The sequence below is a fragment of the Protopterus annectens genome, chromosome 3.part0 (genome assembly GCF_019279795.1).
Source record: "Protopterus annectens isolate FY-2018-M chromosome 3.part0, PAN1.0, whole genome shotgun sequence".
In the NCBI taxonomy this organism is placed as follows: Eukaryota; Metazoa; Chordata; order Ceratodontiformes; family Protopteridae; genus Protopterus; species Protopterus annectens.
Window position 1 is genome coordinate 265,612,909 of NC_056731.1, and position 13,206 is coordinate 265,626,114.

Here is a 13,206-nt window from a genome sequence, read left to right on the forward strand (position 1 = left end):
GCAACTAGGTGAACAGACTACAGGATGCTCATTCCCTTTTCTAAACACTGATGATGTCAGCACTCTATAAGTATAGCAGGAGAAGGGAAAACTCCCAGTAATGCGAATAGCGTGCTCTGCTAATGCGTCTGTCTCAAGTGTCATAACATAGTTAGGTAGGGGTTTGGATCCTGTGAATGACAAGTGTGTGTGACTGTCTGAGGGGGGTTAGTGTGTGTGAAGGTTATGTCCATTTTGGCAACTAGGTGAACAGACTACAGGATGCCCATTCCCTTTTCTAAACACTGATGATGTCAGCACTCTATAAGTATAGCAGGGGAAGGGAAAACTTCCAGTAATGCAAATAGCGTGCTCTGCTAATGCATCCGTCTCAAGTGTCATAACATAGTCAGATAGGGGTTTGAATCCTGCAGTTGGCAAGTGTGTGTTTTTGGCTGAGGGGGGTTAATGTGTGTGAGGGAAATGTCCCTTTTGGCAACTGGGTGAACAGACTACAGGATGCACATTCCCCTTCTAAACACTGTTCAGCAGACGGCCATGGCTCTGGCACAAGTTGTCTGTTGCTATGATGCCCCTTTGGAAGATGCTTGTGTCAGCTGGAGAGTCGATTATGGTGGCCAGTTTGCAGTCATCTGCATATTTGGACAACCACAGTCCATCCGTGTTGGCCTGTACCTCCAATAAATATATACCAAACAAGAGGGTCCCAGGACTGAGCCTTGTGGGACACAACCCGTAACTGTTATGGGGTCTGGCATGGCTCCAGCAATGCTAACCATGTGGGTTCTGTCCTTGAGCCACTGTGCAATCCATCTAGTGACATAGGGGCTTATATTTAAGCTGGTGAGCTTCCCTAGAATGCCCAAGTGGGGTATTGTTGCGAAGGCTTTTGCAAGGTCCAGGTAGGCTGTGTGAACCACCTTCCCCTCGGCAATGGCCTTGGTGACTGTTTCAAAGAAATCAACCGGTTACACCGGTAGTGCTGGTGTGCTCTCAGTAGCCCTGAACCAGGCATCTGTTACTGCACAGATATCGATGTTTTCCATGCCAAGGAGTGTTTTGGGTGCATGCATCTGGAGGTTTAGACATCTGGCGTTGGGTAGCATTGCTCTTAGTGTCTTATCCCTTGTGATACCTATGAAGGTGGGTTTGTCATTTGAGCCCTGCCTAACATAGGCACTATGGGGTAGCAAGAGCCTTTGCCAATATCTGAAAGGCCAGGGAGACAGGTGCAGGCCGTCCCTAGCAAAGCAGGTAGTTCAACAGAAGATGAATGTGTGAAGGTGTAGTGCCTGTGATTAGTTAGCAGTAGCATATATGACTGCTCACGTGGACACATGCCAGGCAGGTCATATGCACTGTGTCACAGGCAATGTACATGTGAACAGGACAAACAGTGACAACCTGTCAAGTGGGACATGGACATACATATAGTAGGCTATGCAGATGGCACTAGGAGTCCACAGAAGCTCTATAACTATGCATTGCAGGTGTGATCAGTATTCCAGGGTAATTGCAAGCAAACATGCATGCAAACAAAGATACAGTAAACAGGGCTGCATGTAGTCCATTGTACAACAAACAAGCTGTACCAGTTCCAGTAGGTAACACTGCAAATATGCAGGCACTATGCACATGTACATGGAAATACACGGGTCAGATGGCTAGGGTCCAGTCTCAGTGCACACAAGTGTACAGACCATGCATGTACTGTCAGGATGTACAATAACTGGATAGAAACCCATGTGCTCATACCTGCAGTAATACACATGTCAAATAACAGACACTGAGCCTTCACTCAGTGGTTCCATACTTAGTAGGATGTATGCTCCCTGGCCTGCCACCACAGTATCCCTGACATATATGGGGACTCTCCCTCCTGTGACAGTTAGTTATGTGTGTTGGGGCTGTCTAGCATGGTATGGGATGTGAGCATGCAGTGCTAGGGTGCTCCTGTGTGTCCTGTACCAGTCGTGTAGTACTGCACACATATCAACATCCTCAAACATCTGCAACGCAGAGTCTAGTGTGGGCAACATGCCACTTGCAATTTACATGTCCATCATTGTGTATTACTACATTCATTACCCTATCCCCTGTGCTACCTATGTATGTAGCCTTCTGTTGACATCATTACCACCAGTATGCCAACATGTGCAGATGATACACTATGGTACTTACCATGGGTGTAGACAACAGGACATGACAATCACACACTTACTGCATCAGGCATGCTGTGATATACCCACAATTAATTCAGCACACAGTACTGTTAACAACATGATACTATTACTACACATCTATGTGGTCACCCTGTGCATCAGCAACATGTTAACCTGTACCTGCACAGTTGTTACAGATTGCAGGAGGTGGCACAGTTTCATCATATGCACAGGGTGTGAACCTGGTATGCCTGAGTCAGCCACCCATACCACCAATTGACATGTATGTGTATGCGTGTTGGTGAGGGACAGCAGTAGAAGGTGGGGCAATGTTGATGCAGTGTGTGCGTGTATGCGTAGCCCTAGGTGTTGTCAATTTGCATGTGTGTATGGATGCACACAGTTCCACCTCATGGCTGCCATATACTGGTGTTTGTGGACAGCCACAGACTGTACCTGCCAGGTCATACAGATCAGTGTCTCTGGCCACGGACACGGTACCTGTGCCTTGCAGGGGTGCTACGGACCGTATCCAGTACCAACCCAGACTGGGTACTGTCATCAGAAGCAGGTGTTCGTTGACTGGACACAGATCCCTGTCGGGCCTGGCCAGAGCCACGTGCACGTGGTCTCCTGGGGCGGTCTGATGACAGCACAGACCCAGCATTGCTGGGGCTGCTGCTGGCACTACGGGGGCGGCCGCGGCCCTGTTGTCATCCGCAATGACTGCCAGCTGCTGCTGTTGCTGGCATACGGCCACGTCGACGCCTCAACCGCCCACCATCGCCCTGGCTCATGGACATGTAGTTGTGGAACCGGTCTAATATGTCCCCACAACGTCTGTCTATGACATCGGTGAAATCACGGATGGCAGCCGCAATGTCATGCATACTGTCAGTCATGGCTGTGCGACATGCTGCCAGCTCCCTCAGACCCTGTCTGGTGTACCGTTCCATATGTGACTGTGCCTGCATGACAGTCCGAAACATAGCTGAGGTTGTAAGACCTCTGTGGGCACATCTGACAGGGGCAGTACGCCCATGGATGCTCCCACGAGAAGCCCTGGACATCTGTCTGTGTGGTACCATCTCTGGGCCATGCCCATGGCTGCTGTGTGGGGAGGCATGTGCCACAGATACCACATTACCCTGGTCAATGCCCACTGTATGCTGTCCATCACCTAGGGACAGTGGTGACAAGGGGTGTATTGGCAGGATAACTGTGCGCATTGATGGGGTTGACAGCTGTGTACTGTCAATCGGCTGACCAATGGCGGACCCTGGCATACCTTCCTGTGCCATTACACCGATGTCATCATTATCAGTACCCACGGCACCTGACTCAGGTTCCCTGCTACATGACACCAGAGCAGCAACAGAACCTGTGGGAAGGAAACAGGAAACACAGTTTACAATGTCTACACATTACCAGCGATGCACACATGCACAGGTGCACACATGCACACATGCACACCTGCACACATGCACAGGTGCACACATGCACACATGCACACCTGCACACATGCACACATGCACAGGTGCACAGGTGCACATGCACACCTGCACACATGCACATGTGCACATGCACACATGCACACGTGCACACATGCACACATGCACAGGTGCACACATGCACACATGCACAGGTGCACACATGCACACATGCACACATGCACACAGTTTCACACAATTGTACAGTACTCAGTATGCGTGATATCAACACACAGACACAGACACACCTACATGCATACAAAGAGCACTACTAAGTGAGCCAAATAGTACTATTACTATCAACACTATTACAGGAATTGTTAATACACACTCACCAGCATGGATAGGCTGCATTGCTGTTATACCAGAGGGTCCTGCAGACGTGAAGAAACTAATGTCAGTGGGCACAACTGTGCCATTGTTACTGAGTATGATACAGGTCAGGAGTACAACAGTCGCCTTTCACAGGTCAGCAGCTAATATTGAGGATATCACACTTGCACATTAAATACTATGGTGACAGCTACAAACCAAGGACACACCTCACACATGCATTAACTACCAGTGTACACAACAGTCAACTATACATATGACATATTACCTGCACGTTCACTGTCTTGCTGCTGTGTGGCTCCAGCCTCCATCATGATGCATGTCTGCTGCTGTTGTTGTTGCTGGTGGACTGGAGCCACTACACTCAGGAGTAGTCCCTCCAGTCTGGTGAGTGGGGGATGTGTAGCCACCCACCACCTGTGGCGACCTGTTGCCTGTGGATATCTGACGCACGCTGACGGACATGTCTGATTAAATCACTGCAGTGATGTTGTACCTGCTCATATGTCCTATTATGCGTGCCTATGTCATTTACCCGACGGACAAGGTCTTGCCACAGTGCAGCCCTCTCCTGCTGATTCTGGCTGGTGCGGGAAAAGAGTATTGCATAGTCCCGCACCAGGCTCTGGTGTATCTCCTCATCCTCAGCTGTGGAGTAGGTGGGGTTCCGCGGGTGGGCCATGTACCTGAGAAAGAAAATAACCTGGTATCAGCAATATATGTCAGCAGAATTTGGCACACATACTACACATGCTACTCGACTGTTATGATACAACATATCTCACATATGTAGCATCTGTCTGTCTATTGGTGGATACACATGTAGATGGCCAGGTATCAGTGCTCGGCCAGCAACTGTGCAACAGTACCTGGCAGACTCCATACGACATACTACCAAACCCCAGCAGTCAGAACACCGATTCAGGTCAGAAGCACCTCCTCACTCTGGGGGTTTGTATCTAGGTACTGTATGGCCTACATCGGCAACTACTGTGAGCTGACCACACACTGATTGCCCTGGATATACATATCCCACCTCCACCACCAGCACAGACGACTATAGTGCATAACATTACAGATACAAACTTTACACTTTGTAACAGTGATATGGTATCCTTACAGCCCACTGGGCCAGTGGCAGATACAACCCACAATGCTGACCCCTACACAATTGCTTTCTACAGACATCTCCGAGAATGCATGGATCATGCAATCCCATATATGACCAAGACACTCTCCACAAAGGGACAGCATCCTGTCTGGTGGACCCCAGCCATAGACAGATTGTATTACAGAAGATGGAAGCTACTGCAAGACAGAGCATCATTCACTAAAGGGAGGGCATGTCTGAGCAGCACTGGTAAGGATCTATTTCCCATCATACTGACTACATGGGCAACGTTGAGAGGGAAATCAAGAGTGACACTACAGATGACCAGGAGGCCTTCTTCAGTTATGTTAGCAACCTGGTCAGGAGCCATCCTCTATGCCCATAGGTAGTACACAACAAATATTTCACTGACACCACAGATATCGACAACATTGTGGCAGACAGGTTCAGTGCAGGTGTCACCCGCCCTCTCCCCTGAAATAAGGCATAGTTATCCCAGCTGACTGTAACCTCCCGTCATCACAGATGTCCAGGTGAGAGACACCCAGGACAGCAGAATACACAACATGGATGGGACCTGATGGTATCCCCAGTTGCATGCTACATAACCTCTGACAGGAGCTAAACACACATATAGAAGTGCTATGTAACACTAGCCTGACTACAGGATATGTACCTGTACACTGGCGCACAGCAGCAGTGGTTCCACTCCATGAAGGAGGCACCTCACCATACCAATACAATACAACACAATACATTACATTACAATACAATACTATACAATATGCTATTGCCCCTATGTCTACAGCAGCGTACTGTTCTGCTACCCTGACCATTGTGACACATGTGGTGTGATGGTACCTGCTGCTGTCACACAGTTACACAGGGTGACTCATATGGCATATTACCTATCTGACTAACATTCAGCAGGGGTATGTGTGACATGTACTCATGGGGAGTCTTGCTTCTTAACACTGTGTGGTTTATTGCAGGGTATGTCTTATCTGTGGGTAGGAACTCTTACCTCCACATGTGCACACTATTGCAGTGGCACGGACGACACACAGCAGACATTTAGGTTGTGGATGGTGGGAGGTGTTACTATGGTTGTTGGACATCTGTCATGGGTGTGACCTCCATATGTAAATCTGGGAGTGGTAACCTCTATGTGGGTAGCATATGTGTACTCTGTGGTGTTGTCAGTCACTGTGCATTGGTAATGTGTTTGAGTGCGTTGTCACAGTGTTGTACATGTCACTGTGTCCTTCTCCATATCTGTAGCTGTCATGTGAGGTCCATACCATGGCATCCATTATGTGGTGTGGAGGGGTACACCGACCTACATGTCCATACCTGACTCACCATGTCCGCGGACACATACCATGTGCAGGTATTCCAGGGATAGTGTGCCACTGTGACTATCATTGGGGCCACTATTGTACACATTTCTGACCCTGCTCACCCCTGACACATGCAGTGGTGGGCGGCCAATCACATATCTGGTGGTTACTGGTGTAGGTGATCTGGAATGTGGTATGGTACTCCGGATTTGACACTGGTGTTCACTCCATGCCTTTGTCACCAGGCACCTGTTGCAATACATCTGTACACATGTGCCTCACTCAGACTTTATATACATCTCTCTCTCTCTCTATATATATATATATATATATATATATATATATATGTATATAGATATATCTATATGTATATAGATATATATATATATATATATATATATATATATATATATATATATCGTATACATATACACATATATATATTGATGTACATATATTGCTATAGATGTGGAGGGGGGGCACAGAGGGGGTGTGAGTGACAGAGGGGGTGGGACAGGCTGTGTTGCAGGTCATCATATACAATCATACCTGTAGGTAGTCAGATCAGTCTGTCTATGTATATGTATCTACATATATCTATATCTGCATGTGTGCATTACATAGATATGTTGGTACAATATTCTATCTACATCTGTCTATGTATTCCTACATCTCTCTCTCTATGTATGTATACATATATGCATATCATATATATATATATATATATATATATATATATATATATATATATACATATATATATATACACATACATATGTTGACATACATACATATCCATATGTTAGACAGGTATATCAACATATTTGTCTACCATACTGTATACACACACTAACATACTGCTAAACATACATAACTGTGTAACCTAATTTGTACATGGCACTACAACCTACAATCAAACAACATTGATATGTGCACATAGATGCTCTCACATACAAATGTATGTACAGCCTTCACTGATAGTTGCTGTATGTCTCCTGCCCTTTACACATCTTCATATACATATGGATACAGACCAATGACACATATGGAGGGTTCACAGTATGTAGACCTTTATAGTATTACTTTACATTACCTGTGTTTGTCACAGCTGCTTGTGCTGCTGTCTGGTTCTCTGTCCTGCTGCTCCACTTCCCAGTTGTCAGCTTTCAGGTAGCTGTTGCTGAACAATTTGTTTCTGTCTGCTTAATTGCAGTTTTCTCTGTCTCTGTCTCTGTCTCTGTCTCTCTCTCTCTGTCTCTGTCTGTCTCTCACGTCCTTCTCAGGGTGCAATGAAAGTATTGCATGCGTGGACATGGAGTACAGCATACTTTTGTAGGTATCTGCATATGCCCATGTGATGGCCTCTGCACCAATTGTTAGCCAGCATTTGCTAATTGCATGCAGCCAGTTGTGTACTGATTGCAGTTCTCACTGTGATTTCAGAACAGTGCTATAAAAAGGTATGTGAGATAGGCGTAGCCCTTTCAGATGTTAAGGGCAGGGACCATGCTGTTATGCTGTGGACAATGTTCTGTGAGTGTAAAGGTTGGTATCTCTCTCATATTTCCAGGTGTGTTGTAGATTAACATTCCTCCATTCATTTCTCCAGTTTCCTGTACTAACTGTGTATGTACACTGACAACTACAACTACTACTACTGTTAATGTGTGTGTGTGTGTGTGTGTGTGCTTTCCTTTCACTTTTGCTTGCACTCTGTTGCTAAGGCTTCAATAGTTGCCCTTTACAGTCACTACTTGTATGCCTGCTAGGTGTCTTGACTGTAGTGTGCTGCTGTAGCTTTCCTATTTTCCATGTACATTCACACCTTGGAATGCTTGCTATATCTGCTAGGGTGTTACAGCATGCAGTGTGGTCTGGCCATGGTGTGGGCCTTGACATCTATTAGGGTATTTGAGTATGCTGCTGAGCAGGCCCCAGAGACTTTCAGGTTCATCAGTTATGTGCCTCATGGAATGGTACATATCAGTGGGGTACACCCATTAAAATGTCTGGTATGCTGCAGTTGTGACTGTGGGTTAGCATGAGCATATGTATTACTACACTTTTTCTGCCATGCAAGTGGTGAATACTTTCCGGACTCCATAGTTACCATTGCATGTGTTACACCTTTCTGCCTACTGTTTGTACATTTCACATGGGGTCTGTGGGGCATCCCTGTAAGTCATTCACTGTTGCTATGTCTAGGCTCTTAACTATTCAAATATGGTGGTGTTGGACCCACGTCATGTGTGCACAGATATTTGCAGGCTGTCCACATTTCTGCCTCATAATTTGGTCAATATCTCATGCACACCTTTATCTGGCAAGTCACTCTGGGCTCAAGTCAGAATATGGTGACAAACATTCAAGTTCCAGACTGCATACCCTTCCAAACATCCCACAAAGTGTAGACCCTGTTACTTTCTGAACTGTCTGCGTTTGTTGTAACTTTATTTGTAATGTGTCCCTGGTTTTGGGCCTTTGCTCCACATATTTTATTACTTGGTCCGGATGTGTTCCTGTAAGAGGTTGTGGGGTATGGGCAGTGCTTATCCTGCTGTGAGTATGTGTGTGTCTTGCAAGGTGCTATGGTGACATTATTACCTACTAGCTTCCAACTAGCATGGCTGTTTCTGTTCACACACTACTATTATGGAAATCCACCAGTTTTGTTTGTAATTCTAAATGTCATGCTTTGTGTACTACACATCTATATTCCCTTTACATTCATTCCTACTGTTACATGATATATTTACTTTAGCACAATGTTCTTATATAAGAGTCATGGCTTAGTGGTAAGTCATGCAGACTACAGTTGCCAAGGTCCTGGTTTGGGACTCACAGTGGGATTTTATTTTTCTTTTGAACTGAGTACAGGACCTGTCAATCAAAGTGACTAAGGCACTTTTAAGCAGTTGTAACCGGGCTAGCACTGGTTTGCGCGGAGCTCACGCATGCGCACTGGCGGTTAGCTCCGCACAAGCGCACCTGATTACAACCACTTAAACGTGCTTACTCTTGCACACCAGCTATTTTCCTTGAAAGAAAAGAAAAATGGGGAGACAGGAAAGTGGTGAAAAAGGGGTCACAAAGAAGGTAAGACAGTAGGGAAACAAGCTTGGGATGTGCAGGAGGGATATAGGTAAGGCCCATAGCTGCCCATTTCTTCATCAGCAACAGCTGTGCATATGTATGTAATTTGGTGTGACATTTGAAACCTTCCACCCCTGAGAGAGGTGTCAGGACAACAATAATACTTGTTGTACAGCCAATTGGAATTGATAGGTTCCATGTCCAGTAGACATGTGTGCGGAATGGGCAGCTATGTATGAGGCATATTTTTTTTGTGGGTACAGAGTGCCCTTTTTTTTTTTTATTTTTTCAGGTGAGAGTGGTATGTCAGGTGAAGGTAGTCGGTACAGCTGGGGAGGTAGGTTGGGTAGGTTAACAGACAAGACAAACAAGACGCATACAGGGGCGGTGTATGACACGTGTGGGGGGGTTACACAATTGACGGGGATGGAGGTTTGGATATCCAGAGCCCATGAGCCCACAGATGGCAACAGTGGAACTGATATCCCCACCCATAGGCAGTTGCCACTGTTCCTTCACTGCCCAGGACGGGGCTGTGCTGGGGGCTGTGTAGGCGGGGCAACGGGCATGCCCGTTAGTTGCGCCACCCGTGCCTCAAGCTGGCGTAGGGGTTCAAGGACAGAGTCCCGAATCTCCCTACGCACCACAGTCCGGACGTTACGGAGGGTGAGTGGTGGATCTCCTCCGGCTACACTTGCAGAGGGGGGGCGAGCCCCATCCCCTGCAGTGCTTCCACCCGCAGGTGGCACAGGGCCACTGGAGGAGGGTCCGGACTCGGCACTAGTGCCAGGTGCACTCGCCAGCTGAGGTGGGAGAGGTGGGTCCGCTGGAACCCGCCTTCCTTGTCGTTCTATGTTTTGCATTATGTCATGACAGTTTGGGTTAGTGACATATAATACCATTCACAATTAGTTGTAACAGCATGCATTAGTATTCCCATTAACCAAACACCCAGATATTCACACCATTGAACAGCGTGCATAACACATGCATAATTTGAACAGAAATACACAGTCCAACAACATGCAGGGTTAATTGATGGCAACAGGCCATCAGGTGTGGATGTATGAACAGGGCAGATGCATCAACAGACATGCAAATATATATGACCCAACAGGACAAACGTCCAGGGGTGTTAATTGTGATTGCACATACCATTTTCACGTGGAATGGGTTATATGTAGTTATAGGTTGGGGTGAAGAAAGTAATATTAACACCTTCGGATAACAATACATATGCTGTACATTTCTAATAGCTACAGTTATATACACACTACTGTTCTAACTACAGTTTCCTATATGTTAACTATTTCAACTTGGTGATAGGACTGTTAATGCAACATCAATATACATTCTATGGTTCTTCATACACATTCATATCTAGCTTTGTTCAGCTACATCTAGGGTACATTTGCTTTATATGGCTGTAGACAAGTGTGGATGTATGGTATATCAGACAAACATCCTATCTGCATATTGCAGACTGAGAGCAACATATCCTGATTTTGGGATACACATTCCAGATGCAGCAACACTTTGAACAGATTTAGCTGTTTGGTTTTGAATCTCACATGCATTTCATTCTGTCTTGACTGCAGTATACTTTATTCAGGGGTTATTACTACTGTATTGCTGGATTCATGGCACTTTCTCACACTCTCTCACTTGCTTTCATTTTACTATTCAGGATGGTACATCTAGGCTTTATTGACATGTTTTAACAGTAGTTATTACAATCCTTTCCAGCAGTCTCACTTCTGTCATGTTTCAGTATTTCCACAGGGATATATTTCACACATGTGATTTATCATCTTCTGCAGCTATACTTTTCAGCCTGCTGCAGGTTGTGTACTATTTTCTTACAGGCAGGGCATTTTTATTTCAAGATATATGTCAGCACAGTTTCATGTTTAGCTTACACTTACAGGCTGCAAACTATTGTGATCAAGCAATACTTTCATACACTTTCACACTGTTACTTGCAGATTTTATTCCTTACTGACTACACTGCACTCTTATGCTGACTGTCATACTTTGATATTTCTTTACAGTTACTGGTAGTGGATTACTGACCTGCCTGGTGGCGCAACCGCACCAGCCTATCGCCATAGGCTCTGCGGTTCGCAGAACGGACACCTGCAGCTGTAATATAATTAAAGTAATATTGGAATACACATCTCCATAATATCAGCTAGTTTAACTTTTTACATACATAATTAAATGTTACTTACTCAGTGGTGGGGCGTTGGGTGTTTGCCGGGCCTCCTGGATCCAAAGGTTCAGTTGGTCCTGCTTGCGTCTCTTCAGGTCCGCATGGTGGTGACGGACCTGCTCACCTGTCCTTGGAATCCCTGTGGCACTGGTGAGTTCATGAGCCAACCGGTCCCACGCCTCAGCCCTGTACGCTCCCCAGAGGACCTGGCCCTGCATGAGTTGGGCCTCATGATTGTGGACTAGGAGCCAGGCCATGTACCTGGACTCCTCAACATCCCACCTCTGCGCTCGAAAGCGACTACCCTCTCCTACTCCTGACATTCTGCCTGCAGGTCTGTTCTACAATCGTTTATGCTGTGTATTCCCACCTATGGGGCTTATATAGTCCGTTTTTCCCGCACATATCTGTGATTGGCCATTTTGGAATTGTATCAACTTCAGTAAACCTGCATTGTCATGCTCTAGTTTGTATTCATTCCTATATATGAGCTATTATTGCATTTCTAGGTACTGCTGTCATGGCTTAGTGGTTCTGTACCTTGACTATGGTGTATAGTATCCTGGGTTCGAACCTGGCCACTGCTTTTCATTTTTCATGACTGTCTAGACATGCTGAGGGGTGTGTCTGTGTAAAGGCAGTTTTGATACGGCTTGCTCAACGTTGCCCGTCGGTTAGCTTGTTTGCGCGGTGCGCAGCTCCGCGCAAACGGGGTACGCTGGTTTAAGCCTCATTTGGCTATCGGCACGCATATTACGCTCAGCTCAGTTAGGGGCACATAGATTTAGCGTGTTAAACCACTGCTCAGCTACGGGCACTCATTTTGCACCAGTTAAACCACTGCTTATCTATGGGCACATACACTCACCCTGTTAAACTGTAGCTCAGCTATGGGCACATCTGGCAGTTTTTATTCATTTGTTACCTCACATTTCTTCAATATAAATGGGCTATTTCATTACATTTTACATATATTGGGGTTTTATGTGTACATATTTGTCAGGGACTCGTTTCCTGCTTATTTTGAAAAAAAAAAAATTGGTGTTGTGGGGGCTCGAACCATGAATGCCTGCTCTTCAGCCAACATCTCTACCGCTACGCTATTGCTTCCTGGCTTATTTTGCATATTTAGTTCTTATATGCTTTCCCACTGACTGCTAACTGTAGCTGCGCTACGGGCACGCCCGCGCAAACGAGCGCACTCACGGTTAAACATCTTTACAATTTAAAAAAAAATATGACATGTTCATTTATATTTCTTTTATGTTTATAGTCTGTAGGGGCATGTGTTGTGTTGTGTTTATTCACATTTCCGTGGACTCTGTTGTGGGTGTCTACTTTGGGCACTTTTACACTTCTGGGGGCGTGTCCGCTTGCAGGGCTCAGCCTACGGACACGCCCCCTACTGTCTTACATGGACATTGTTAGACTTAGGTGTGATTCAGCATGCTCTCATGAATATGCA

General features: G+C 45.9%; 1 protein-coding gene across 1 annotated transcript in view; it reads right to left on the reverse strand.

Annotated features, from left to right (window-relative positions):
• The window catches only part of LRRC72 (leucine rich repeat containing 72), an 833,487-nt gene that overhangs the window by 819,356 nt on the left and 925 nt on the right, over window positions 1-13,206 (reverse strand). The window lies entirely within an intron of this gene.